The 25,064-nt window shown below is 46.5% G+C and overlaps 1 long non-coding RNA gene across 24 annotated transcripts in view; it reads right to left on the bottom strand.

Moving 5' to 3' along the window:
* Positions 1-25,064, bottom strand: part of LOC135314311 (uncharacterized) — a 102,903-nt gene that overhangs the window by 20,349 nt on the left and 57,490 nt on the right. For 21 of the 24 annotated variants that reach the window (XR_010373809.1, XR_010373807.1, XR_010373795.1 and 18 more), the window contains 2 exons: positions 11,130-11,206; positions 1,571-1,668 (listed from right to left, as the gene is read on the bottom strand). The exons of 1 other annotated variant lie outside the window; for it this stretch is intronic. This is a non-coding gene — a long non-coding RNA (uncharacterized LOC135314311). The remainder of the gene's footprint in view (positions 1-1,570; positions 1,669-11,129; positions 11,207-25,064) is intronic. 2 more of the 24 variants (XR_010373788.1, XR_010373801.1) reach the window with 2 other exon arrangements.

Consider the following 25,064-nt stretch of genomic DNA (forward strand, 5'->3'; position numbering starts at 1 on the left):
AGGTATATTGGAGGAGGGAAAGCTGAGCTCCTCCGCCCTGCCATGTGCATCCCTCTTACACTGGCCAGGCACTGCACATGGTCCATAGCTCCTTTCTGATCCATTTGCCAAATCTCCCCCCCATGCAGTGGCCTACTCCAGCCCTGGGAAAGGATTCAGTCCCTCACTATCAGTTCTATGGATCCAGGAGCAGTTTTCAGGATGCTCTGTCTCCTGCTCAGCTCCTCCTGCCTCTATCCCTCCATGCCCTAAATGTTTTCTCAGATGCCTTCCAACCACAGGAGCTCCCATGACCCTGGTGCTCTGAAACGCAGGCAGGTAGCAAGGGTGAGGTGGGGGTACATATCCTACTTTGGCTGGGAAGATAATTAAAAGGGCAGTCATGGATGGGAGCGGGGATGGAGACCTTCCTCAGCACCTCCTGCTCCACTGGGTCTCACTAGGTCAGCACTTTCTGGAAATTGCTGTATTGCCAGATGTTGATTGGGCAACTAACAGGAGATGAATAAAGCCAATAAAGTTCTTATTTCTGGCTATAAAAAAATAATAATGAAAAGCAGATAGAGATGGGGAATAGACTGCCCAAAGTTTTCCCAGGTTGCACTGAACTGAATGTAGAAGGAACTACCTTCAGTTGCCATCCCTTCTTATTTTCTCCTGCTAGTATGCCATGAGCCTGAAATTAAGCAGTCAGATGATACTTGTGTACAGGCAGAAATATTCCTCAATTCCTGTCAAAAGGGACTTTCTTTTTATTTATTTTGTATGACCTTTTCCCACTGGCAGTGCCAGAGTTCGCCAGCCATAACCCTCCTTCAGAGTCTGTTGTGCTGAGCTGACCCCACAGTGAGTTCAGGACTTAAGACCCAGGGGTCTGCAAACCAGAGCAGCTCAAATGTCTCCACAAAGGCCAAGTCACCTTCTTTTAATGACTATTCTGCCTCTAGCTCTGCAAGGGACAGCTCCTGTTACCATGTCAAAGGCTGCCCTGCTTCCTCATACCTCTCTCCCCAGAGGTACAAACATGCCCATGCTTTCAGGTCCTGTGTAGCTAAAGACCAAGTTCTGTATATCAATGATTTCCTTTGTTCTCTGCTGTACCAGCCTGGGGATATTTGGCTGGGGTGCTCCGAGCAGTTTGGAGATTTTGAGATGCATTTCTGTAAAGAGATTTGCTACACAGCTGCTCTCAGAAGAGCTGCCTTTGTCCCTACCTGCAACAGTGGCACCTCTCCTCTTAGGAATTTCTGCAAAAGGTGCAGATCCTACCATGCCAACACATCCCAAAGTCAGGTGATAGCTGCTCTGAGTCTAGATTCAGAGAGTGAAGGGGATATTTATATAAACAATTGCCTGAGTTTGCAACCCTCATAACCTGGAATCTAAATAACCTCCATTAGAGGTCCTAAACAACCCACAAAACTTGAGGGAGGGCAAACATGTCTCTCTGCCACATTTGTGCCTTCCCTGTTCACAGCTGTACAGAGTCTGAAACTCCCTTAGTTTCTGAGACAGCCTGAACACTGCAGAACAGGTCCTGCGCTGCTGTGCTGGGAATGCTGGCACCTACCTGCGGACATGTCAGCTGGCTCTGGATAGGCTTGCAGATCCAGCTTACCCCATGGCAGTCAGAGCAGCCCTGTTCCCTGCTGAGATGCAAGCTGGTAACTGAAAAGAAAAGTTCAAAATGTATATTAACAGTGTTTTATGAGGTGGGCACCACCACAGGGAGAATGTCCAGCATGGCTATCGCTTCCTCTCTACATGATTGCATGAAGCAAAGTTTCATTATTGTGGTGAGCTTCAACCCAGAAGCTAGCTCCTAGACCTCTCATAAAGCCAGGAACAAAAGTTCTTCTGAAACAATAATGCCTTCAGCCCAGAAACTGCTGCAATCTGTATAGGAAACCTTCTGCAGAACCCCTGAAGTCCAAAGAAGAGTTCACTGCTGATCTAAAAACCAGCAAGTTGCTTAGGTATCACAGGGCATGATCTGGTTACACTTCTGCAAACAATCTGGCACCAGACAGTGATGCACACACCTGTGCATTTAACATTTCTATTTTCCCAAGCCTTAACCTCAGTTGTCGGCATAATGAATTGGGAATATACATTTAAGGTGGAAAGCATTTCTGGAAATTGGCTATTCTTCAAAGGCATACTTACTGGATGTTCCAATAACCACAATTCAATAAATGTACAGCGATATTACACTGGGAAAAAAATCTGGGATAAAAGAAGAGCGAAACTCCCATTACCGTTTTATTCAATACTTTTATCAATGATCTAAATGACGCTATAAAAATCCTTGTTGTGGCAAAGTCTGCAGATAGCAACAAGATTGGCGGTAGGGAAACAACAAGCAGGACTGGACTATCAATAAACAGTGATCTGAAATAACTGCGAGTTGGCCACACTCCAGTGAAACATGATTTAAAAAGTCAGATGCAAGGTAAGACATCTGAAACCAGAAATGCAAGTTACGCTTACAGGATGCTGCCTCAGAAAGGAGTTGCTTTGAAAAGGACTTAGAGGGCATAACAGAGATCTGCCATAGTCCTAAAGCTGCCATAAAGGAACTCCTCCAATCCCTCAGTGTTTAGAAAGGGCAATTGCAGACCCCAGCAGGAAGCATTCCTTCTCGTATGCGGCTCCAGAGACAATCTGCTGGAAAGCCATGTTTGGGCTACATTCCCTCCTTCGTGGAGAAAGAGAAAATGCAGAAGGAATTCAGGCAAAGCCAAAAAATGACCCTGGAGCTGGGAAAGAGAAGCCATCCAGTGTGCTTCTGAAGGAGCCCAAGCCTGTCAGCTTATCAAAGACGTGACTGAGACAGGATCTGATTACTGCTACGGGCACCAATATGGGGGAAGGCAATGGTGAGAGAGGGCTTTTGGGTACCATGATGCCTCTTCCAAGTCAACTGAAAAAGCTGACAATTAGAAATTTAACCTTGAAATAAAACATAACAGAAACAGCAATGAAGGCTGTTCAGTACTGGAAAAACTTGCCAGAGAACTAGGTGAAATGATGAGATTAGCTGCTTTTTCAGAAGGTGCTCTTTAACTCACCTTCTGAGAGACATTATATAGGCAGTTAGACTAAACATGGCTGTTGTAATTCCTAGATTACTAGTCTGGATTCTAGTTCTTGCACAAACTGTTCAGAGCAGGCATTTCTTTGTATTTGAAGGAATGGAGGAAGCACTGTGGAAAGGCTCGGGCAGCCTGAAAGACTTTTCCTAGCTGTCTCAAACTCTACACTATGCTCGGGGGGATACTTCCGCTGCTTAAGCTTTACATACTGTAAGTTATATGACTGTGTCTTCCCAAATTAAGCAAACACAGATTCCCTCCCGCCGAGTTGAAAATCTCAGTATCAGTTTCTCCAGTCCTCACCAAATCCTCACCAGTCTGGCTCTGGAGAAAATGCATAAAGAACCCCTGTCTGCTCCTAGTTACAGCTGGGGAGCTGTACAGATATCAGTGAGGTTTCAGCATGTAACAGAGCAGAAACCAGCTCAGCATGTTCATCTTCTCAAGCTAAGTCTGTCCTTCTGTTTTGACAGATTAGCACTTTGCCTGCATTTCCCCTTGCACAGTGATGCCAGCCTGGCCACAGCAACAGTGAGCAGCAAACAGCGGGAGGCCCTGCTTCATCCAACACCAACTCCCAGATCTCGAACAGTCGCAGCTTTTGTTCTCCTGGTTCCTGTCTGATCTCTCCAGCCCCATCTTACAGCACTCTACATTCCTCCTTCAGGCCCCCCTCCTGAAGTAACTCCATAAAATAGTGTATTACTTCTCTATTTCAAATCCAGACCTGGCATCTGAGCAAAAATAAAAAGTGATCAAGCATCACACTGACACAGAAGTGTCTTTTTCCACCTCCCTCTCAGTTTTGCAAGCTGAACTGTCAGAAGTAAAAATTCATCTTCTGTTTGAATATACAGGGAACACATAGAGTTGGGCAGTGTGATACAAGGAGTGTATTTTCTAGGTAAAAAAATGAATGCATTGCAGAGAATAAACTGATAAAGCTAATCTTACCTGTACATCTTCCTGCCAAACTGAGGCTCTAAGCTCATGTCACAGCTCGTAGGTGAACTACACTTCTCACCACTCTCATTTGATGCTGTGTCCCCATACAGCACACCATCTATTGGCTCCTAAATCCAAAGTCATCAGTAGGAACCTGTTTCTTTTCCACTTCTAGACTGGATCTCAGGTGGAGTACCAGACGCAAGTTTCCCTGGAGGATCCGAAGCCTGTCCAGACAATGCCATCCCTTCCCCCAGGGGCAACAGCTATGCTAATCAAGAAACAAGCAACTTCCTGATTGCAAAGTATTGCTTCCCTGGAACAAAAGCATTTCAGAGTGAACATGTTATAAAAACAATAAAACAGGCTGTGCACGTTCAGATTAACTTTCATTACCTATTTCCGGGAATAAGAGGCTTCCTGCAGACTCTCCTACAGCTGTATCTGTTTGTTTTAGTTTGGAGCAGGACAGCCCTTTTGAGGTGACTCTCCTGACCGTCCCCACTTACTGCATTTAGGCCCACACTGCAGAACTGGATTCCTTTCAGACAAAACTAAATTACAAGATGAGCTCCAGAGCTCCAGAGCAAGCACCCAACATGTCCCAGCTGCTACTGAATGATCGAAGCCATGGGGCCAGATCCAACCTATCCTAAGTAAATCCTGCAAAACACCTATAGTGGACCAGCACCAAACATTTCACTCCCCAGATCTGCTCCTACTGCATTTGCTGCTTGCTAATGCAGGTGTGACCACTAGGAAGCCTCTCTCTGCATCTGCCTATCTCCCTGCAAGACCTCATGATGCTTACTGGACAGCCCTTTTAGCAGTCCACAGCCCCTTTGCAAGAATTAGCCAAAATCTAGCCCCATTCCACTCTGTTCTGGTTAGCTAAACAAGATTTCCTCTAGCAGGAGACAGAGGGTGGCACGCTTGGAGCTAGCAGCTTACCCTGTTGTCTTGTGAGTCTCCAGAGGTCTTTTCCCTGGAAGCCTGGCTTGGCCCAGCAAACTCTAGGGCTTCTGTAACCCACTGGCAGGCTCTGAATAAAAAAAAGCTGGGGCTGAGGTTCGAGTAGGGAACCATGTGTTCTCATGCTGGAGGCAGTGCAGGGAACAGAAGGTCAGGTGAATTCCCACCAAAAAAAATTAACGGGATTGTTAAGGATTAATAATTATTTTTGCACCTGGTAAGTTATTGTAGTGTTCATTTCCTGCAACGTTTTTTTCTTAGCTGTTGTGTGTATGACCAAATTCTTTGCGAGATCACCTCTGGTACGTTACCTGACATGCTCAGATGACACCTTGTGAAAGACATGTTCATTCACTAGTTATTTTCCAATTAGCATGTAGCTGTGGTGTGATGAGTAATCTTGTACAGAGAGAGGGAATCTTAATTTGCCTGCCCTTAAAGCAGGTTACTGTGATTTCTAATGAGTGTCAAACAATTGCAAATCCTAACCAACCAAAACAAAAGGTAACTGGCTAGTGTCAAGTCTAATTTCACTAAACAATGATATCATTAAATTGTCCCGTACAGTTGATTTTGAACTGGCAGTACAAATGAGTTATACCTGCTACACAGGGATTTCAGATTTCTTCTTCAGTTCTATCTTTGATTTAACAGATTTATTTTGTGGTTTACATTTTAATATTTTGCACTTCTGTTAATGATAACAGCTGTCTGAAGATTTGCAGTTCAGCTTCTCAATAGTGAAGATATTAGGAGTGTGGCATCTGGGTATGCTGCAAGTTAACTGGCTACCTTTAAACATCTACACTAACTCTGAAATACAGATGTCTGCTACCCCAGAAGATTGCTTCCATTGCAGAAATCTCAATCCAAAAGCATCCCTCTTCTCCCAGAGATGGATAATGCCTCAAAAACTGATTTAAATTGGAGACCAAAATAGAGGAAAAAACACTCTCCTGTTATTTTCACTCTTCCCCTTCTCAGAGTCTCATGCAACACATCAGCCGCTAGTTGCAGTACATCTTCCAAAGACTGAACATTTTTTTTTGCAGAGTAGCAGAAAGAAGAGCATATGTAACACTGTCACTGGTGTAGCAGAGTCATCACATCATTCTTAAAAATTGGTAGAAAAGCTGGCGGGAAGCGTCGAGTGTTGCCTGCTGGACAGCTCAGCTGTCTCACACTCGATGGGAGCAGGCTGAAACCAAGGAAGCTCCTTTCTTGCCTGGACTAGCAAGATGTTGCCCAGACTTGTGTGATGAAGAGCACCTAAAACCAGAAACCCAGATGAATGTGAAGTTCGGTAGCTCAGATGATAAGTATGATAAGAGTAATATTTACACAACTAAACATGGCTAGGGTACACTTCAGCATTGCTTTGTGCTATAACAGGATGAGAGCTAGAAGCATAGTATCTGCTCCCAGTTAACTCTTTAGTGTGTGGGCACACCAGAACGTTTTGTTCTTATCCAGTTCCCCTTCCTCCCACTGCAGGCAGTCAGGAACATGTGAGTCCTTACTCACAGACATAAATACAAGCTCTCTCAGATATAATTGCTACTTCAGCTACACACATAATATATAATTTATATAGTATAATAAAACATGGCCGAACAGAATATATATTGTTTTATATACTATAATAAAACATGACCACCCCCAGTACTTTCTATCAAACACTGCCATGTAAATGTTTATGGTGAGAGTGTATTAAAGACTCAAAAAATAAGAAGGTGAAGGAAAAATATCTCTCTGTCCTCCTGCTGGTGACTCCTCTCACTCCCATACCTCTACCACACCTTACAACATAAACCTCTCCATCTCCACTGAAAAGACCACAGTTCGTACCTCCAGTTCTCTGTTAAAGGTACTGTAACTGCCAGGGACCATCTTGGTCCAGTCAAGACCATATCACAGTTTTGAGTCTCCTTAGGTGAATTAGCAATTGGTCCATAAAGAAAGACAGTAAGGCTTGCCTGAGCCCTTTAGCTTTCCATCACCCACAAATTTAATGATCTTACCTGCTGTCATGTTGTGTAAATCTTTAATAAAAATATTAATGAGCTCCAGCAGAGGATCTGCTCCTCAGTCACCTCCTCACTGACACTCACACTTAGCTCCAAGCCATGACTCTGCCTTTTTGCCAGTATTTTACCCTTTTCAATAATAGTTTATTTTAACCTACCTTTAGGGAATTTGTACTATAATCCATCACGCAAAATTCTCTTAAAACCTTCTGGACAACCAGATAGATTTATGCCATCTAGACTGATAGTTATTTCATTAGCATAAGTGATCAAATTAGTCTGACATGATTTACCTGCAATATATCCATGCTGACTCAATCCTATTACAGTAAATTTATTCTTTATAAAAAAAACAACCCACCTGCAAATTAACTGTAAATGAAGATATCATGAGGAAAACGTTCATCTTGACTTTTTGCCTCCTGTTGTTATTTCTGTTGTGATGGAGCGTACACATTTTTGCGTCATTTTGGGAATGGGCCAGACTAAGAGAGAGCCAGAGGGTACAGGTACATAGAGGTACAACAGAGTTATCTCTCCAGAGAGGACTGCTACAGTCAAGGACACTTGACTCCTTTCACAGTGACACACCATACAAGGAATTAAACCTGGCATGAGACACTCAAAGTAGGATTTCATCTGATCTGTTTTTCCTACGGACCCTGACAAAGCACATTGAATATGAGAGTGTGGAGCAGGAACAGTAAGATCTACCATGGTAGCTTCCAACCATAGATGGCATCATCACCTTCTACATCTAATAAGACTACTTTAAATAATAATAAAAAAAAACTAAAAAAAGCTACTGCATGGTTAACTTCCCTTGCTATGGGAAGAATTGTCTGACATGTAACCTAAATCTTTCCCATCGCAACTGAAATCCATTCTTTCTTGTCCTATCCCTGCCTGACAGGAGAGTCAGGTCCAATTATTCTGTTTTCAGAGACCAGGCAGAAAGACCTGTTGTTCTTCCCTCAGGGCAACTGAGAATTTTCTCTCAAACTGAAACCTCCATTTCCCTTGCTCCACTGTCTGGTTGGGATCTGTGGACTAGACAGACATTACAATCATGTTGCGAGATCTTTCTCCAATGAAAGAGGGTGTTGGGGGAATTTGCTAGCTTGGGTTTTTTGGTAGGAAAGATTTCCTTGAAGAATTGAGCTGAAGTCCAGAGAACTAAAGTCCACTGATACATTCCGTCAAGATATGCCTTCTCTTCTTTTTCTTGACCACTCTCCCCCAGCCCATGGCTATCAGCTACCTGTCTCCTCCAGGTACCTCCCCTCCTGAGCTGAAGAGAAGCTCAGGAGGCCTCCTCAATTATTATGGATACAAAAAAATTGCTTCTTACAGTTTCTTTACTCACCATGAGGGCTAGTAGATAATAATGTCATTCCATATAGGGTTTTCCCCCACCTGAATACAGTTGTCAAACCTCAAGGAGCAGCCAAAGCCCGCAAGGGTTGCTGCTGACACAGTGCACAGGCACTGCACTGGGAGCCTGGGGTATAATTCCAGCTCTGCTACTGTCCTCTTGTGCCACCTTTAGGCATGTCACCTTCCTCTCGAAGCCAGCTTTCCATCCCACCTCGAGTCTGACTTGTATGTTTAAATCCTGAATTCTTCAGAGACGAGACCAATCCATTTTTCCAAGGGCCCACTGTTCAAAGATACCTAAATCCACTTACCAACTCTTTTTGTTAAAGGAGAGAACTTTCTTTCATTTTGCTGTTGGCTAGACATTCAGTAGAGATTTTTCACACAGGATTTAAAGACTGCAGAGAAGATGACTTGGGAACTTACTGCATAATACCTGTAAGTTAATTTTTGTCGAGGGAAGCGTTCTCATATAGAAGGATGCTTACAAAGGTCCACTCCACAGGCCAGCTATTGGGTAATCTGTCTGTTACCAACTGAATCATTAAATTACATTTTTAATTTCAACTGTGTTCTTCAACACAGTGAAGCTACATGCAACCTCCTGCTGAGGGCAAAGTGAGTCAAGTAGTTATTAAATGGTCACAGTTAAAACATAGAACAAAGGTCCAGTCATTAAAGCATTCATGGAAAACCAAGCCTTTTCCACCACACAGTAACCCTCTGTAAGGCTTCCCCACTGGTTGACATGGCAAAATAATATAGCCAGAGATTATATTTTTTTCCTCCTACATATAGTCTCATTTAGTTTCTCAGGGAAAAAAAAAACTTTTCAAGCTCTTAGATGTTTGCCTATTGAGTTTAAAAATAAAGTTAACTGTCACCAAGGTGTTTCAAGCCCGTTATGTTGGATCACTTAAATCAAGGGGATAAGACGTGTCCTTGGGGAAGAACAGGTACCAGTGAGGCTCCATCCCTAACCAGCCAGTGGCCTTGATTCAGCAAAATTCTCGTGTGTGACTAAAGCAGAAGCACATACTTAAGCATCATTGACTTCAAAAGGTTTTAAGCACATATTTAAAATTAAGCAGAAGCTTTGATAACTTGGGACCTCAGTCAAATCCAAGGACCTCTAGGAAATTGGGAGATATTGCCTATGTTCAAGGTGTGTCTCCAAGCACAGGATATACATGCCACTCCATCTAAACCCCTAAATTAGCACATAATCTGTAGACTACCAGGAAATCTTAGTCTCTTCTTGATCGGCACCATCAAAGTCATGACAGTGCTGCAGAAAACTTTCTCCTTTAATTACATGCGATCATTGAAGCTAACCATGTACTGTATAATTAGTAAGAAAAATGAATTATTTAAGTAACTTGCATTTAGCAAATAGTACTGCCATTCTGATTGCAAATCAGTATTCAGTCACCATAAAAAGATCCTCTTCCTATGCAGGAAAACACATTTTCCTGCTTCTAAGATCTTGCAGATTTGAGAATTTTTCCAGGGTTTTCAAACATAAATTCCTACGTCCCTACACAGATTTGAGGGTCAGTAGCAACAAGGTAGCTTATCAGGCAGACTGATCTCTGGAGCAAGTTCCTAGCTGGATTAAGCACAGATATGCACTGCTGTGAATGGAGGAAAACAAGTTAAAAAAACATGGGGAAAATGATAGCCTTTCTCTCATTTGACAGAGATCTTGCTTTTCCCTCTTTTTTTCCTTGTACATTTTCATAGTTTTGTAGACAGGTAATTACATGTCTGATGTAAAGACCAACCCTCACAGTTCATGCTTCAGAGCTGAGAGAATTTGGTTGCAATTTTATCACAGTAATCACAGATTCAGTAGAAATGCAGCTGGCATGCAGCTGGGGTGGAGGTGGAAGAAGAGCTCACTTGACCACCTAATCGAGGTTTTCAAATGGGAGACCTGGAATCAGACATTGAGTTACTGCTCTTACCTTTAGCTCCATCTTCTAAGCATGAGAGAGAGAGACCTGAAGCAATGCAGAGCTGAGGTAAGTTCTCACAACACTGGACAGGGTTGCAAGACCATCCCAGCTCACTCTCAGGAGCAGGTTAGCATACCTAAGCAGAACTGCACCCAAGCCAGTGAATCTGCTCTCTGAGAAAGGCTAATTAAGTGGGGTGAACCTAGACAGCCCTAAACTTGAGCCAGTTTTCTACCAGCAAACTCAGCATCTCAGCCCTGCAGCTCTTGGCACTTTCATTCTGGCAGTAGCAATGGCAGAGCCAGCTCCATCTGCCTGTCCTCCCCATCCAGACATGCTCTTCATTTCCCACAGAGCACCACAGCTACATTCGCTTGGACTGAAAAATTTAAACCAGCTAATGGCTGGTAGCCATGTGGGCTAGCGAGCCCATGTCCTCTGTGGAGGACAGGAGCGAGAAACATCTCTCCGAATTTACAGCATCGTAGGCCAATCTTGCAGCTTCATTTAAAGTATGGAGTGCACTGTGCTGGGGAGAAGAGGAGAGGACGCTGGTGTATAAGGACTATACTAACATTTTCCTAAGGACATTGGCCCAGAGGCTCTGCTCCATTGTCACTATCTGGTCTGGGGAGGTCAGGCCAAGAGCTACACCACCAAAGGCTGCCAAAATCAGGTGTAAATGAACAAATGAGACAACGAGAGAAATAAGCAGAAGTGAACAAACATTTAGTTTAAGAGCAGCTTCCACTCACCTGGCACTGGTTCTTGTCAGAACATCTTTATCTCATCACCAGTACTGCTCAGCAACAGCGTCATGCCATGCACAGGCCTATGGGGCAAATAAACCCTTTTGCAAGATGTGAAGAAAAAGGAAAGAGTTGAAAACAGCTTTGCTTGTTTTCTAGTGACAGAATGGCCAGTAGAGAAAACTGATATTCCCTGTACAAAACCCCGTGTTCAAGACTGGACAGAAGATGAGTCCTGAAATTACCATCAAACATTTCCCTGTCTAACACATGCTTGTTCTTGAGGTCTTCAGTCATTATTATTTCTACAGGGCTGCGCGTGGAAGCACCTCTTTCTGACATACACGCTCACAGAACAATCCAAAACTGCTCCCAAGAAGCTTCAGCACCAGAGACTCTCCCTCTCCACCCCATGAAATCTGCTCACACCATTACTAGTCTTACCACTTTCCCAGTGTACAACATTCCATGTTGTACATTAAGTCCATTCTTGCCCTCCCGCTACCTTGCGGATGTGAATAACAGATCTGTCCCTTCCTCTTTGCCAGAGCATCACCAAGTGTCCTCTAAGTTGTCTCTTGCCCAGACACTGCCAGTTCCTTCAGTCCACTCCCCAGGCCAGCGTTCTCTAGATTTATGATCGCTTTGGTCTGCTGCTCATCTCTCTTCGGATGTGCACTTCCTGTCTTCCCACTGAGGCTCTGCCCATGCTGAATAAGCAGGGACTGTTTTACACATGTCACGGGTGCAATTTCTATTTCATAGAGGGGGTAAAACATGAAAAGATCTGGTCAATCAGAGATGTGGGAAAAAGGCACAAAAGCCCTGCCTCTGCTTGAACCACAAGCCTATACTCGCTCAAAGGGTGACAGTCTAAAACACACTTTGGATGAGAAGGATTTAATCAAGAGCATCACAATTAAATTGGTATGTCTGTTCACTTTAGCCATATCACAACTGTGCTCTGCTGGTGCTAGTGAACTCTCTTAAGCTGCCCTTTAGCAGCACGTCCCTTTCTAAAGCTGCCAGCGCCTTTGTTCTTCTCAAGAATAGCTACCCACTCGTGCACACAGAGGCAGGGGAAGGTTGGACACTGAGTGTTGCATTGTACTGTCAGGCTAAATAGAAGCTGATGGGATAATAATTAATTGCAGTCTCCCTGTAATAAAAGACAAGACAAAGCAAGAGATATAAATAAAATCATCAAAGGAACTCACAGAATAGGAGCTGTGTCTGTATTTTGTGGCCAATTTACAAGCCAAAGGAAGGTTGGGAACCCAAGGACTGAAAAGCAATAAAAATCTATGGACCCCTCACAAAACCATGACAGCGTCTCACTGATCTGTCTCGTTACCAGGCAGAGGTATAAATTCCCTCAACACCTTTGTTGTTTAAGGAGCTGGACAGGGAAGGGAAAAAAAGGCTTGAAGTGAGAATGACCCCCAGCTCACTCAGACCCAAACAGCGGGGTGGTACCCTCAGAGAGAATAGAGGAGACAGAAGGCACCCGGCTCCGCTCTGAGGGCAACAGGCTGCCAGCAAGTGCCGCCAGCCTGAAAATATGATCTGGAAAGCACTGGGCAGCCAGAAGTGCTTTAATTGGGATATTTTTAACTCTCTGTACCAGGAGGACTCCTTTCCTTATGGCCTGCACAAAAGAAAACCCTGCCCTGACCTGTAACTTGCCAAACCCCAGCTGCCTGTCCCAGCTCTCTGGCTGTTGTCATGACTGTCACCTTCCAGCTCAGGAGGGAAGAAGTGGTGATGAGGCAGAACCAGAGCTGAAAGGGCCCCCAATGTCACCCCAGCCTCATAGGCAGCTGCAACTTGGAGACACGGGCGAGAAAACAGAGTGGGTAATCCTCCCCCTGCTCCCTCCCTGTGAAGCTGCAAGAGGGGAAAATGAATATAAAAGGGGATGGATATGAAGGGAGGAGAGGGAGAGATCCTCTGTCTTGGACTCAACTCCTATTTAATGCCTAATTCTCACTAAAGTCAGATAAACAGGTGCCTAAATACCCTCACAGCAACAGCCAGCTACATGACACATCTCTCTGCTCAGCAGCCTGCTCTGCTCCCCAGCTTGGGGAGTATCTGATGCAACTCAACCAAGGGCAGAAGAGCTGAAAGAAAAAAAATTATTGGGTGCTTACATAAGAGAGGAAAAGATACAGTCCTCACAGACACCTGGGCCAAACTGCTGCTGGTACAGGCCTTTTATCCTGGCAAAATGGGTCATTAACCATTCAGCTCATCTCCATATTGCTATTAATCCCACCACAGAGACACAGAGACTTCCCTCATTCACTCCCTAAAGTGAATGGAGAGGCTAGGAAGAGAGGGAAAGCAATGAGGCACATCCTCTGCCTCTATGGCAAAAGCTTTTCTTGTTAAGTGGGTACACATCAGGGACAAGCCACAAGCACAGATCCCAGATCCCAGCCCCAATCTGGGCTTTGTTTTGTGATTTCTCTTCTCTCCCTCTTTTTAAAATTCCCCTTTCAGAAACAGCTTATCCAGTTAAATGAAGCCAAGGTAAAGAAACAGCAACTAATTAAAATGAACTGCTGTTGTGCAATATCCCCCCCAAAAGGCAAACACAATCTTCTTTCCCAAAAGAACAAATAAGACCTCAACTAAACAATAACTTCCTTAACATAGCCAGCAAAGTCTTTTTTCCAGCCATTACCTAAACAATGAACAAAGCAACCAAGAGAAAAATGTTGCCTCCCTCTCCCTGCACCTATCTTGCCAGAACTTTACATCTCTGCAGCAGCAATGCCAGTCAGGAAGGGGATCATCTCCACCCCACTGGCAGCATGCAGGGCTCTGCCTTGCTCGAGGTGCTGCCTTCCAGCAGGAGCTGGAGACCTGGTGGGCAGCCACCAAAGAGAAGGGATCATTACAGATCGCTCCCTGCCTTGCGTCTCCTTGCAGACCAGACTTGTCAGGAAGAAGAGGTGATATCGTCCTAGCTAGCCCTGTAGGCAGCAGAGGTCTTGTCAGCCCAGGAGCTTTAGTCTGCCAGGAGGGCTACAACTTCTGCATTTGCTCTGGGCAAGAAAGAACCACTGCTGGGTTGGTTGGCTTTAGGGACCAAGTCTTGGATCTAAAAGCAGGAGCTTGGGCAGTCTGGGCTAAGGGTCAGCTACAGCTTCACAGCCTTCAGCTGATGAACTCTCTCTGTGGTCTAGCTGGCAAGAGAGGAGAGCTGAGTACATGCAGAGTGAGAGCAGCTCTCCCTTCCCAGCAGTAGGGATGATCCAAGGATCTGGAGGCATGATGCTCAAAGCAAGATCAGCAGTGCAGCATCCCCTACTTGGCTCAAGAGAACTAAAAATGGATGAATATTTCTACCACCAAAGAGGCCAGAGAAGGCTCCTGTCACCCTGCAGGTAACCTGCGCTTACTGCCTAAGCAGAGCACAGCTCTGTCAGACCACAGAACCAGAGCATAGCTAATGCACTGTGTGGGGGAGAGAAAGACAGTTAATGTATGTCCTTGACTTCAAGCAAGTTGAGAGCTGCTAGAGAGTGGGAGAGATCTGGAAAACACCCAAATGTTTGTGGGGGCTGCCACCAGATTCTTCCTCTAGCTTGCAATCAGTCCTGTGGGCAGGGAGAAGGGATGTAGGCTCCAAGCTGCTGCCAAGGGAAGAGTGCACTGCAGGGCAAACAAGCAGAAAAAATCACAGCTCAGCTGCAGCTGTGCCAGCTCTAGCTGAGGCTGCTTCTCACACCTTGTCACCATCCCACTCCGTGAGACCAGCCTTGTGCAGATCTGCCAGCTGGGGTATGCTTGTGATCGCTTCCTAATCTGGTTCAGTCAAGATGAGCTGTCTTTTTCTATACTCTAAACGTGTATAAACACTTTGCTTCTGCCTCCTTGTCCCTCTGTGGGAGGGATGGGTGGATTGGGGTAAATGAGTAGTCAGCAAGCATACTACTGGTGTTTCACATTTCTCAGCCACAGTCCCCACAGGTTTTAGAAGATGGCCATAGCCCAGCTTGCTCCTCATGAGCATTCCCATGCCAGACCTATGCAAACATACCTTAGCCAAGGCTATATTTAGAGGGATTCACTTGGCGCTCTTTAGGGCAGTCTTGTACTGCCAGATGATACAATGAAGCCACAGGGCAAAGGCATCCTAGACCCATAAAGTCACTGGAGACTGCAGCTGGATGAGGAAGGCTGTGACAAGTCTTATTCCCTCACCCCAGGAGCCCTAAAGGCTGAATTCACTCTCTGGTTCATGAAACTCATCATGAATCTCGGAAGTGGGGAAGAGCATTTGGCCCAAGTCCTTGGTGCCTGATAGCCACCAGAACGATGTCTGCAGCCTGGTCTCTGCCCCAGGAGGACACAGGCCTGGCCAGATCAGCCCCACAGGTCTGACGCCAGCCATTTGTTGCAGCACTCAGTTAGGAAGGGAGCCTCCTCGCCCAGCTGGTACGAGATCCAGAAGCGTCTTCTGTCCAGAACACAGTCCTGGTAGTGATCTCTAACCTGAAAATCAAAATTCTTCCTGAGGTTTACACACGAACCCAAGAGCTCACCCTCCTAAAAAAGCCCAATTCCATCCTTTTATGCCAGCTACAGTTGACTGGATGGACAGAAGAGGCTGGGAGTGTCACGGGGCAACTGTCATGACCACAGGGCACACACAGTGAAGCTGACTCCTGTGAAAGGTCAGATCCCTGACATCATCATACTCAGAACAAGAAGAGTGTGTCAGCAGGGCTTTCACACAAACCTGTTTTACTTTGCACTGTACAGAACAGAAGCATGAAAAGAGTGAGTTACCCAAGCTGCAGGAAGACACCTGACAGCAGAGGGGCAGTAACCTTTAGCTGAAATATAGTAACTTTAAAAAAAAAAATTCTAAAGATGGAACATACGCTCAATGATCACATCTTCAGTTGTAAGTTATCCCCTTTCTACTAGCAGCCTTTTTTTTTAACCTGCATCCAGGCAACGGGAACTACGTTCACTGATACAGTCGTTATTACACACACCGTTAGGACCTGCTTGAGATAATTCCTACTCACAGGCAGGGGAGAAGGGAAGTGATGGTATTTGGAACGGCTCCTGTTCAATTGTCTGGAAGGTGATTGAATGCTGTAGCACTTAGATCCATATCAGCAGCCAGGCAGGAACAGGTCAGAGGTGACAGAGAGGATCTTGCCATGTGAATATAGAGTTTAAAGAAGAATATTTCACTCTGATCCCATTTAAAGCCTACGGTGCTGTGTGAGCAGTAGGAACATGTCTAAAGAGAAGCTGTCTGTGCTCTGCTGCCACCCACAGCAGCATCCAGAAAGGAGGTGATTTGGTCCCAAGCTTAGAAACTATTCCAGCCTTCACACCAGAGGAGGGGAAGAGTGCAGGCATCTCCTGTGCCCACCCTGAACATGGATCCCAGACTATTGCTCCTTTGATCTCAGCTGATGGCTCGCAGCCACAGGTAGCTGATCAGCCAGATGTAAGGTACGGCCAGGACATTGAACCTCCTGCGTTTATTCTATCTGAACCATCTTGCCTGCCAAGCAGTCTAGGAAATATGACAGGGATTCTACATGGGTGTGAGCATGCTCACACACAGAACCAAAAGCAGTTCAAGCCTTTTGATTAGTAAGTGTAAACAGTTGGACTTTGAGTATATCTTCAGATTATTTTAGTAATTAGAGGTTAATATTCTCAGTGGTAGGATGCGTGAAGTGCAAGCAAGAGGCTCTTTTGATCTTCTATCCTCATGCTCTTGGATCCTGGGCTATATGGCGTGAGGAACCAAATGACTACAGCCATGGTACATGAAGAATGCTGCAGTCCTGTCTTCATGCTTTGTACTCCAAGATATGCTGTCTGTTACAAGCTTGATAAGTGATTTGGAAGGAGGCAGTTGAGGGAGAATTCATGGATTTTAAATAAAAATGAAGATCACATTAGGGATCCTGTTGGATATGGCATACATACGTGTGGGGGCCCAGCCTACACCAAGGGCTGGACGCGTTCCTGAGACTTGTGAGAAGCCAAAGAATACGATATGAGAGTTGGAGGCACTCAGACTGTTTGGGACAGCTGCACCACAGTGACAGGCATGGGCTGGCAGATGCTTCCAAAAGACACCAGTTCCCTGCTCCACAGACAGGGATACAGTTGTCTGTACCTGTAGACTCATCAAGGGAAGGAAGAGCAAGAGACAAAGCATACAGGATGGCCGCGATGATCTAATCAAGCTCTACTGCTAATGTTACTAGGAAAGAAATGCTGTACCCTGTAGTTTATTTCTGCTTTGCTTTACTATATGTGCCCTAAGAGAAAAAACCAGACATCAGCAGCTCTCACTGCCATACGATTCTCAGAAGAGAAAATGCTCCATCCATCTGAGCTCCCAGTGGGCTGAACTCCTGCAGACAAGTGAGGACTAGATCAGGACTAAGCAGGTATATTAAAACTCTCCCTCTAATTGAGTTTTTACACCACCTTAGGGGCTGCAGGCCTTATCTTAATGCTCAACTTGACTTCCCGAGCACTCTCCTTCACTCATGGCCTCATGCGATTCAGAGTTGAATCCCCCGGTTCCTAAAGCAGCATGCAGAGGGCACAAAGCCATTCTGTTGAACTCCCCCTTTCAGACAGATCAGATTTACCTGCTGCAGCCACAAATCAGCTCACAGATCACAACAACATCCGAAGAGGCTGTTCAAGGGCAGGATGGCATAGAGCTGCTAAGACCTGAGGGGACTTGTCAGCTTAAACTTTATCTGCTCGAGACTTGCAAGCCCTAAGCTAGTTCTTGCAGAGTGCTATGCTTGCAGAACAGCTCCCGCACTTCTACAGTAGTTTCTCTGTTCTTTACAAGAGTTTTCTTCCTTCACATCACAGGTTTTGTTTTACAGGCATTTTCTCATGAATTCTCCACTGCAGTGTGCCTGTGGTGCTGCAGAGCTGCTATATGAACATGACATTACTTCCTTGGCCATAGTACTGTGACCTTGTTAAGGAGAACAGCCACATGCTCTGAACCCAAGGGAGCTCGCATCCTCACAACCCTCTAGGGTGGCAGGGGGACAACCTTCTCATAACAACACCTGGATGCTCCATAAACTTTGTGCATCATGGTGTGACCATGTAGCCACATGGATCAGAGCTGCATGGAAGGCACTGGATTGCAATCAAGGGCTGTGGGAGCAGAGCCACTTGGTTCGCTCAGTAAAAGATTAAAGCTGTGCTGACTCTAGGGACCCTACTCCAGGGTCTAGGACAAACCTCTTCTCAGGGCTAAACATGGGGATGACGGGCGGGGCTTGGTTTGATGGCTGCTTGCACATCGAGGCTCATGGCTCTGGCTCAGCTGGGCTGTTTGTTCTCTGTCTTGATCTTCATCCCTCAGCTGTACTGAAAGGAAGTTTGTCCGAGACAAACGTTTATGACACACAATGCCAGCTTCAGAGCAAGCTGTGAGGAAACAGATTGAATTCTCTGTGCAAACCAACAGTGAAACCATTCCTTGGTGGCTTCTCTTGTGGGACACTTCAAAGGCACCACGCATCCACAACGCAGCTGTTGCCCTGGGGGAGGAGTTGTTGAATACCCTCCATGAATGAGAAGTAAAAATTAAGCAGTTAGATTTGGCACGTGCATCACAATAAAGATCCCTGAATGCTCAGCTTCTTATTGAACCTAAGGCAGGCTGTTAATTCGTTATTCACTTCCCAGCCTGGAAGGAAAAGCATGTTATACCCGAGGGCCAGAACTGATGAACAGAGCCATAAATCAAGAGGTTTACAAGACCAGCAATTAGGAAACAAGCCGACAGAAGGGAGAACTCTGTCAGTAATAAAGCAGACACACCACAGGATCTGCTGAGTGCTCACAGCAACTGGGGACATGCAGCCCTTTCCACACTCCATCTCTAATTCTTCCTGTCATTTGCTGCCTTTTCCCTCTGTCTTCTACTTCCCTTTATTTCCTCCTACACCCCCTCCAGTTCTTCCTCTGTCTCTTTTCCCTCTCTTATGAAAAGCCTATTATTTCAGAGAATGCAAGAACACACCTGCTGAGAAAATGGATTTACCAGCTGCTGCCTAGGAGCAGAGGCACGTGCTGGGTACCAGCAGCCACAGAACAACAGATACACACACAGCTCTGCAAGTGCAGGATGCTGAAGGAGCGGTGTGCTGCACTCCAGCCAAAGGACTGCAACAGTGCATGAGCTCTTTAGCAGGGGGCAGCCCTGTAGGTCCCAGGACGGTGTTGCTGGGGGAGTAAGTGTCAGCAGGCAGAGCTGCTCAAGTAAGGAAGGGCTGGGATGACTCTAAGCACCTAACCCATCTTCTGCCCCAGTCAACTCCTCTGATCTCTTTTCCAGCACCAGTCACATCCAGCTCCCTTGACTTTGACAGCAACTTCCAACACCCTTCTTACACCTCCTGCTTGATTTTTAGTTCCCTCTCCTTAGTCATCGTTGCAAATCCTGCCCTTGCTTTCCTTATGCAAAATGATCTTCTGGAGTGGATCACTGGGTGACTTGGTCACTGGGTGACCAAGGGGCTTTAGAGCTACTGTTGGTCCTGGTTCCATAGACAGCTCTGCACCATGATGCCCTCATACAACCCCTCCAGAGAAGGGAGGGTGGGACCGGGGCCAGGCTGACAATCATTCCTGGATGCTGCACTCCTGTTGCTGCAGAGCTACGTGCAGCTCAGGACACCAGCAAAGTCAGGCCTGAGTAACTGTTCCCTGCACACAGCATAGGCACGTGAAATCTGAGTGCAGGACATGGGTGCTTAACCAGGCTCTCCTGCTCTCTCACATACCTCTCCTGCTCACTGCACTACCACATCTCTAAGACATCACATATTTGGGAAATCACATCCAGCAGTGATATATTTTGTCTACATTAGCCTTTGGCACCTGGTATGTGCACCAGTCTCCTTGGCACAGGAGGAATACTGCTATTTATGAGCTTTATTTTGTCAAGGTAGAAGGGAGACTAGAAATTCCTTCAATCATCCCAAGACCAAACTGATCCAGTTATGCCAAGAATTAAGTATGTGATATTCCAGTGCAGCCTCATGTCAGGAAGAATCTCAGATTTGTAACGTCCACTCTGTGGAAACACTCACTGTTACCACCCAGCAGATGCTGAGGGTAAAAGCAAAAGAAACAAGATCAGCAGGGTTATCGAGCCCCACAGTATGTGCTCAGCCTCTAACATTCCCATATGTCTCAGCTCACTACACTGACACTTTCCATGAGGTGGGGTCACAGCCCAGGGAGCTTCCAAAGTAACAAACCAACCTCAGCTGCCGAAGCCTTTTCCTTTCAATGTTCATCCTCCCTGAAGCCAAGGCTGACACTTGTACAACACCAGGCACAAGCACGCCCTCTGGAAGAACTGTGAGCTGTCCCTTGTCCAGGCAGGCATGGGCAGAGATGACCCAGCAAAGGTCTCACCAGCCTCCTCTGGGGAGGGTAGGAGGAACGTGGGTGCCCCAGGGTTCTCAGGACAACTGGGGCAACGTGTCACTAGTGACCACAGCCACTTCCCAGGCAGGCTGCTCTCCTCCGCTCTGGCACAAGGTGTGAGGCAGAGGCGTGAAGTCAGTTTGTCTGCAGCACATAAGAGGCAGGCTGATAGTCACTTAAAGAACACAAAGCACGGCCTCTGAATGAACATTACTCTAACACCCTCCCAGCTGCCTGCAGTTTTGATCTTGAATGGGGAGGCTAAAGATTCTTCTGGAAGAGTTGCTAGTCCACAAGAGGAGGAAACATCTCCTCTAACCTTGAACACAGAGAGACTAATAATCCACCTCCCCCAGCGCTGGGGCAGGGAGGCTTTGATGAGCTCTTTGGCAAGTGCTGTAGGAAGAGGCTGCAACAGAAAGTTAACTAATTAGGATGCTGCAAAGCAAAAGGAAAATAAAGCAGAGATCTTTTCTGTGCAAAGCAGATTCCAGAGAAGGAGCAAACAGCTGCATTACTGGAGACAGGCTGCTGCAAACTCTGCAAGGACTTGGGGAAGGGAATGCGTTTCAAGGTCTTAAGAAAAGCAAATCCCAGACACAAGGCCACAGCAACAAAGAAAGCTCAGCAGCTGGGGACTCCTTGGGAGAAGATGGGAAATCCTCTTCAAAGGAAGGTTTTTCCCACCCAGACCCTGGCAAGCCACTGTGAACAGTTACATTTTGCTTATCCAAGGTCTCTCTCAGGCCAGTCAGCCACGGATTTCATGCCCAGAATAGCTGGACAGTTTCTGAACTACTGTGCCTCACCTCAGACGTGCCTTTTCCTTTAATGACAGATAAGATCCCAACAGACTTCATGTGTGGCTTGTAGAAGCGTGCCCTCAGGTGTCGCAATCTGTTATCTTGCAATCCCCTGGATTCATAGAGCCATGCAAGGGACACCCAGAGCCAGCAGGCACCCATCAGAGAGCACCCAGAGAGCTACGTTGCTGTCTACCACCTGTGAGCACTGAGCCCTGCAAAGATTTCATAGGTGGTCTTCTCCTGCTGCCCGACCAAAAGCTTCTCAGCTATCCATGTTGTATAATAAAGAATAACATGAGCAAGTAGCAACTGCTGGTAATACGCCCACGGGTTTCTGTGGACATGGAGGCTTTCTATGGCATCAGGTAAGGCTTTTGAGTGGCACTTGAAGGAAATTCCAGCCTCTTGGCTTTACCCCAGATCGCTGGCATTCTGGGAAGGTCAGAGCTCCATAATAAGCCATATGTTCAATCTTGGCTTCCCCTCATGATGCCAAGACATGTCTGCAAGGAATAAAGCCAGAGGGAACGTTAACTGATTGCCACTGAAACAGAGCCTCTTCTTGGCTTTCACACTAATTAACTATCAAGAGGCGGTGCCGGAAGGCCCCTGCATTGCCAATAAAGAATGTGGGGTTGGTAATTAATTAGTGGCCTACTGGGATCCTAGCACCTCTCGCCCACAGCCGAGCTCTACAGATTGATACAAAGGGGATTTAATGGAAACACAGCAGTTTTCCCATTATGGCCTTAGGCAAATTAGAACTAGTTTTTGAAGGAACCTCATTCACAGTCCTCTCACGTGACTGATGCTTGGCACCTAACCCTGCAGGTACAGGATTACATTGGAAAGGAACCTGCCTGCAGAATACAGGAGTAAGAGAGCCCCTTAAGTAATTGGGTGAGCTATTTATGTTCACCATCATCCATGCATAAGAAAACAGCAAGAGTAGAAGGATGACAGAGAAAGGCCTTGCACCTCAGTGTACAGTTGACAGCACTCCTGGAGTCTCAGACCTGGCAACTCATAACTCCACCTAGAAAACAAGACAGCCCCACTAAAACAGAACATGCTGCGAGCTAAGCATCAAGACGTCCTGCTTGAAGGGTTCAGGAAGGGGTTGGGATTGAGCAGGGCACAGGCATCTGGCCAGGGGCTCAGCCAGAGCACCAAATGTGGAGGAAGTTCTATTATAAAACCCCTTCAAGAAGAACACAGGGCTCCCAAATCATCTCTGCTCTCTTAGCTCCAAAAGAAACTTCTGGTTTCTTTCAAGTTTCTCGAGTAACTAACCTACACGGGTTTGCCAGTTAATCTTCCTGGTAATCCTAGATTACCAGGAAGCCAGGTAGCTTTGCTTCTGTATAGCATTCTATTCTTCCATCCCAGTAGCCACTCTCCCTTTCAGGCAGGACTAGGAGAGGGTAATGGAAATTTTCTCCTGTCAATGGGAATTAGATTTGGTTACTTTATTTATGTGTGATTCCTGCTTTCTGGCTAATAGACTGTTTTGCTGGGCCGATAACCACCAGGCCAAATACCACAATTCCTTCCTATAGTAGGAAGCTGGAGATGAAAGGTGTCTGAGAGCTAGAACAGAGACAGCAAGCAAAACATCAGGTGGTTCTTTTCACTGCTCATGTAGGAAGCAGTGATAATGGGTGACATCTAAGCACTAGGTTGTCAGGCCTGGGGGAAAGGGGGAGGTCAAAAGGGCATTAGGAAATCACATCAAGGCAGTCCAAGGTATCTTTGAAAGATGCTCAGAAAACAAGACAAGCAGAAGCTGCCAGAGGTCAAGGGATGATCTCCCTGGCCTGGGATGGAATATGAGTTTTCTAAGGGTACCGAGGGTCTGGCACCATATATGAACATCCGCTCCACCCACATCCCACACTGTCACCACACAAAAATCCAAATCAGAGCTACAATTGCAGCATGGTATAGGTGCACAGAACGTGCAGAGTGGTGAGAGAAAGCCAGCACTGGGCTGAAGGCACGCTGCCAGAACACACCTGTGCACCAGGCAAAAGGAGCAGAGCAAGGGCTGACACGATAAAGAGGAAGCCACTCAGACTTAATTTCTCCCTATGAAGGGAAAAGATGCTCCATACACAGCCAAAAGGTGCCAGAACCTGTGCTGGTTTTGGCTGAGAAGGGGTTAATTCTCTTCACTGTGGTGGTCAGGTACCTTTCCAGCTTCCCGCGCTCTGCCGCATGGTGGGGGACTGGGAGGGGCGGGGCCATGGTGGGGGCGGCTGATCCCAACTGGCCAATGGCATGTTCATTCCATACCACGTGACGCCATGACCAGTATATTAAGGGGAGGTGCGGCGTTGGGTCGGTGGGTGGTGAGCGGCTGTGTTGTGTGCGTTTTGTTTTGGTGGTTCATGCAGTAGCTCTTGGGCCAGTCCGGGCAGGACAAGATGTAAAAAATGTGCTCTACACTGCAGCTGGGGAGAATGGCCCTACCTGGAGCCTCTGGCAGAAAGCGCCAGGGGAGACCTGAGGTCAACCCCTAGGGTTTTGGAGTCGGGGATACAGAGGGTCTGAAGCCAGCTATACTCCAACTGAAAAAGAGATATTGGCAGCATATGAATGGGTTCGAGCTGCTTCAGAAGTGGTTGGTACTGAAGCACAGCTGCTCCTGGCACCCCGACTGCCGGTGCTGGGCTGGATGTTCAAAGGAAACATCCCCTCTACACACCATGCAACTGATGCTACATGGAGTAAATGGGTTGCACTGATCACCCAGCAGGCCCGAGTAGGAAACCCCAGTCGCCCAGGAATCTTGGAAGTGATTGTGGACTGGCCAGAAGGCAAAGACTTTGGAATATCACCAGAGGAGAAGGTGACATGAGCTGAAGAAGCCCCACTGTATAATACACTGACAGAAAATGAGAAGCAATATGCCCTGTTCACTGATGGGTCCTGTCGCCTTGTGGGAAAGCACCGGAGGTGGAAGCCTGCTGTATGGAGTCCTACACAACTAGCAGAAACTGCTGAAGGAGAAGGTGAACTGAGCCAGTTTGCAGAGGTAAAGGCCATCCAGCTGGCCTTAGACATCGCTGAACAGGAACAGTGGCCAGCGCTCTGTCTCTGTACTGACTCATGGATGGTGGCAAATGCCCTGTGGGGCTGGCTGCAGCAATGGAAGCAAAGCAACTGGCAGCGCAGAGGCAAACCCATCTGGGCTGCCGCACTGTGGCAAGATATTGCTGCCCGAGTAGAGAACCTGGTTGTAAAGGTACGTCATGTGGATGCTCACGTCCCCAAGACTCGGGCCACTGAAGAACATAGAAACAACCAGCAGGTAGATCAGGCTGCCAAGATTGAAGTGGCTGAGGTGGATCTGGACTGGCAGCATAACGGTGAACTATTTCTAGCTCGGTGGGCCCATGACACCTCAGGCCATCAGGGGAGAGATGCAACATACAGGTGGGCTCGTGATTGAGGGGTGGGCTTGACCATGGATGTTATTGCACAGGCTATCCACGAGTGTGACACATGCGCTGCAATCAAGCAAGTGAAGCGGGTAGAGCCTCTGTGGTACGGGGGATGATGGCTGAAATATAAATATGGGGAGGCCTGGCAAATTGACTATATCACACTCCCACAGACCTACCAAGGCAAGCACCATGTGCTTACAATGGTAGAAACAACG

Source organism: Phalacrocorax carbo, chromosome 7 (genome assembly GCF_963921805.1).
Source record: "Phalacrocorax carbo chromosome 7, bPhaCar2.1, whole genome shotgun sequence".
Lineage (NCBI taxonomy): Eukaryota > Metazoa > Chordata > Aves > Suliformes > Phalacrocoracidae > Phalacrocorax > Phalacrocorax carbo.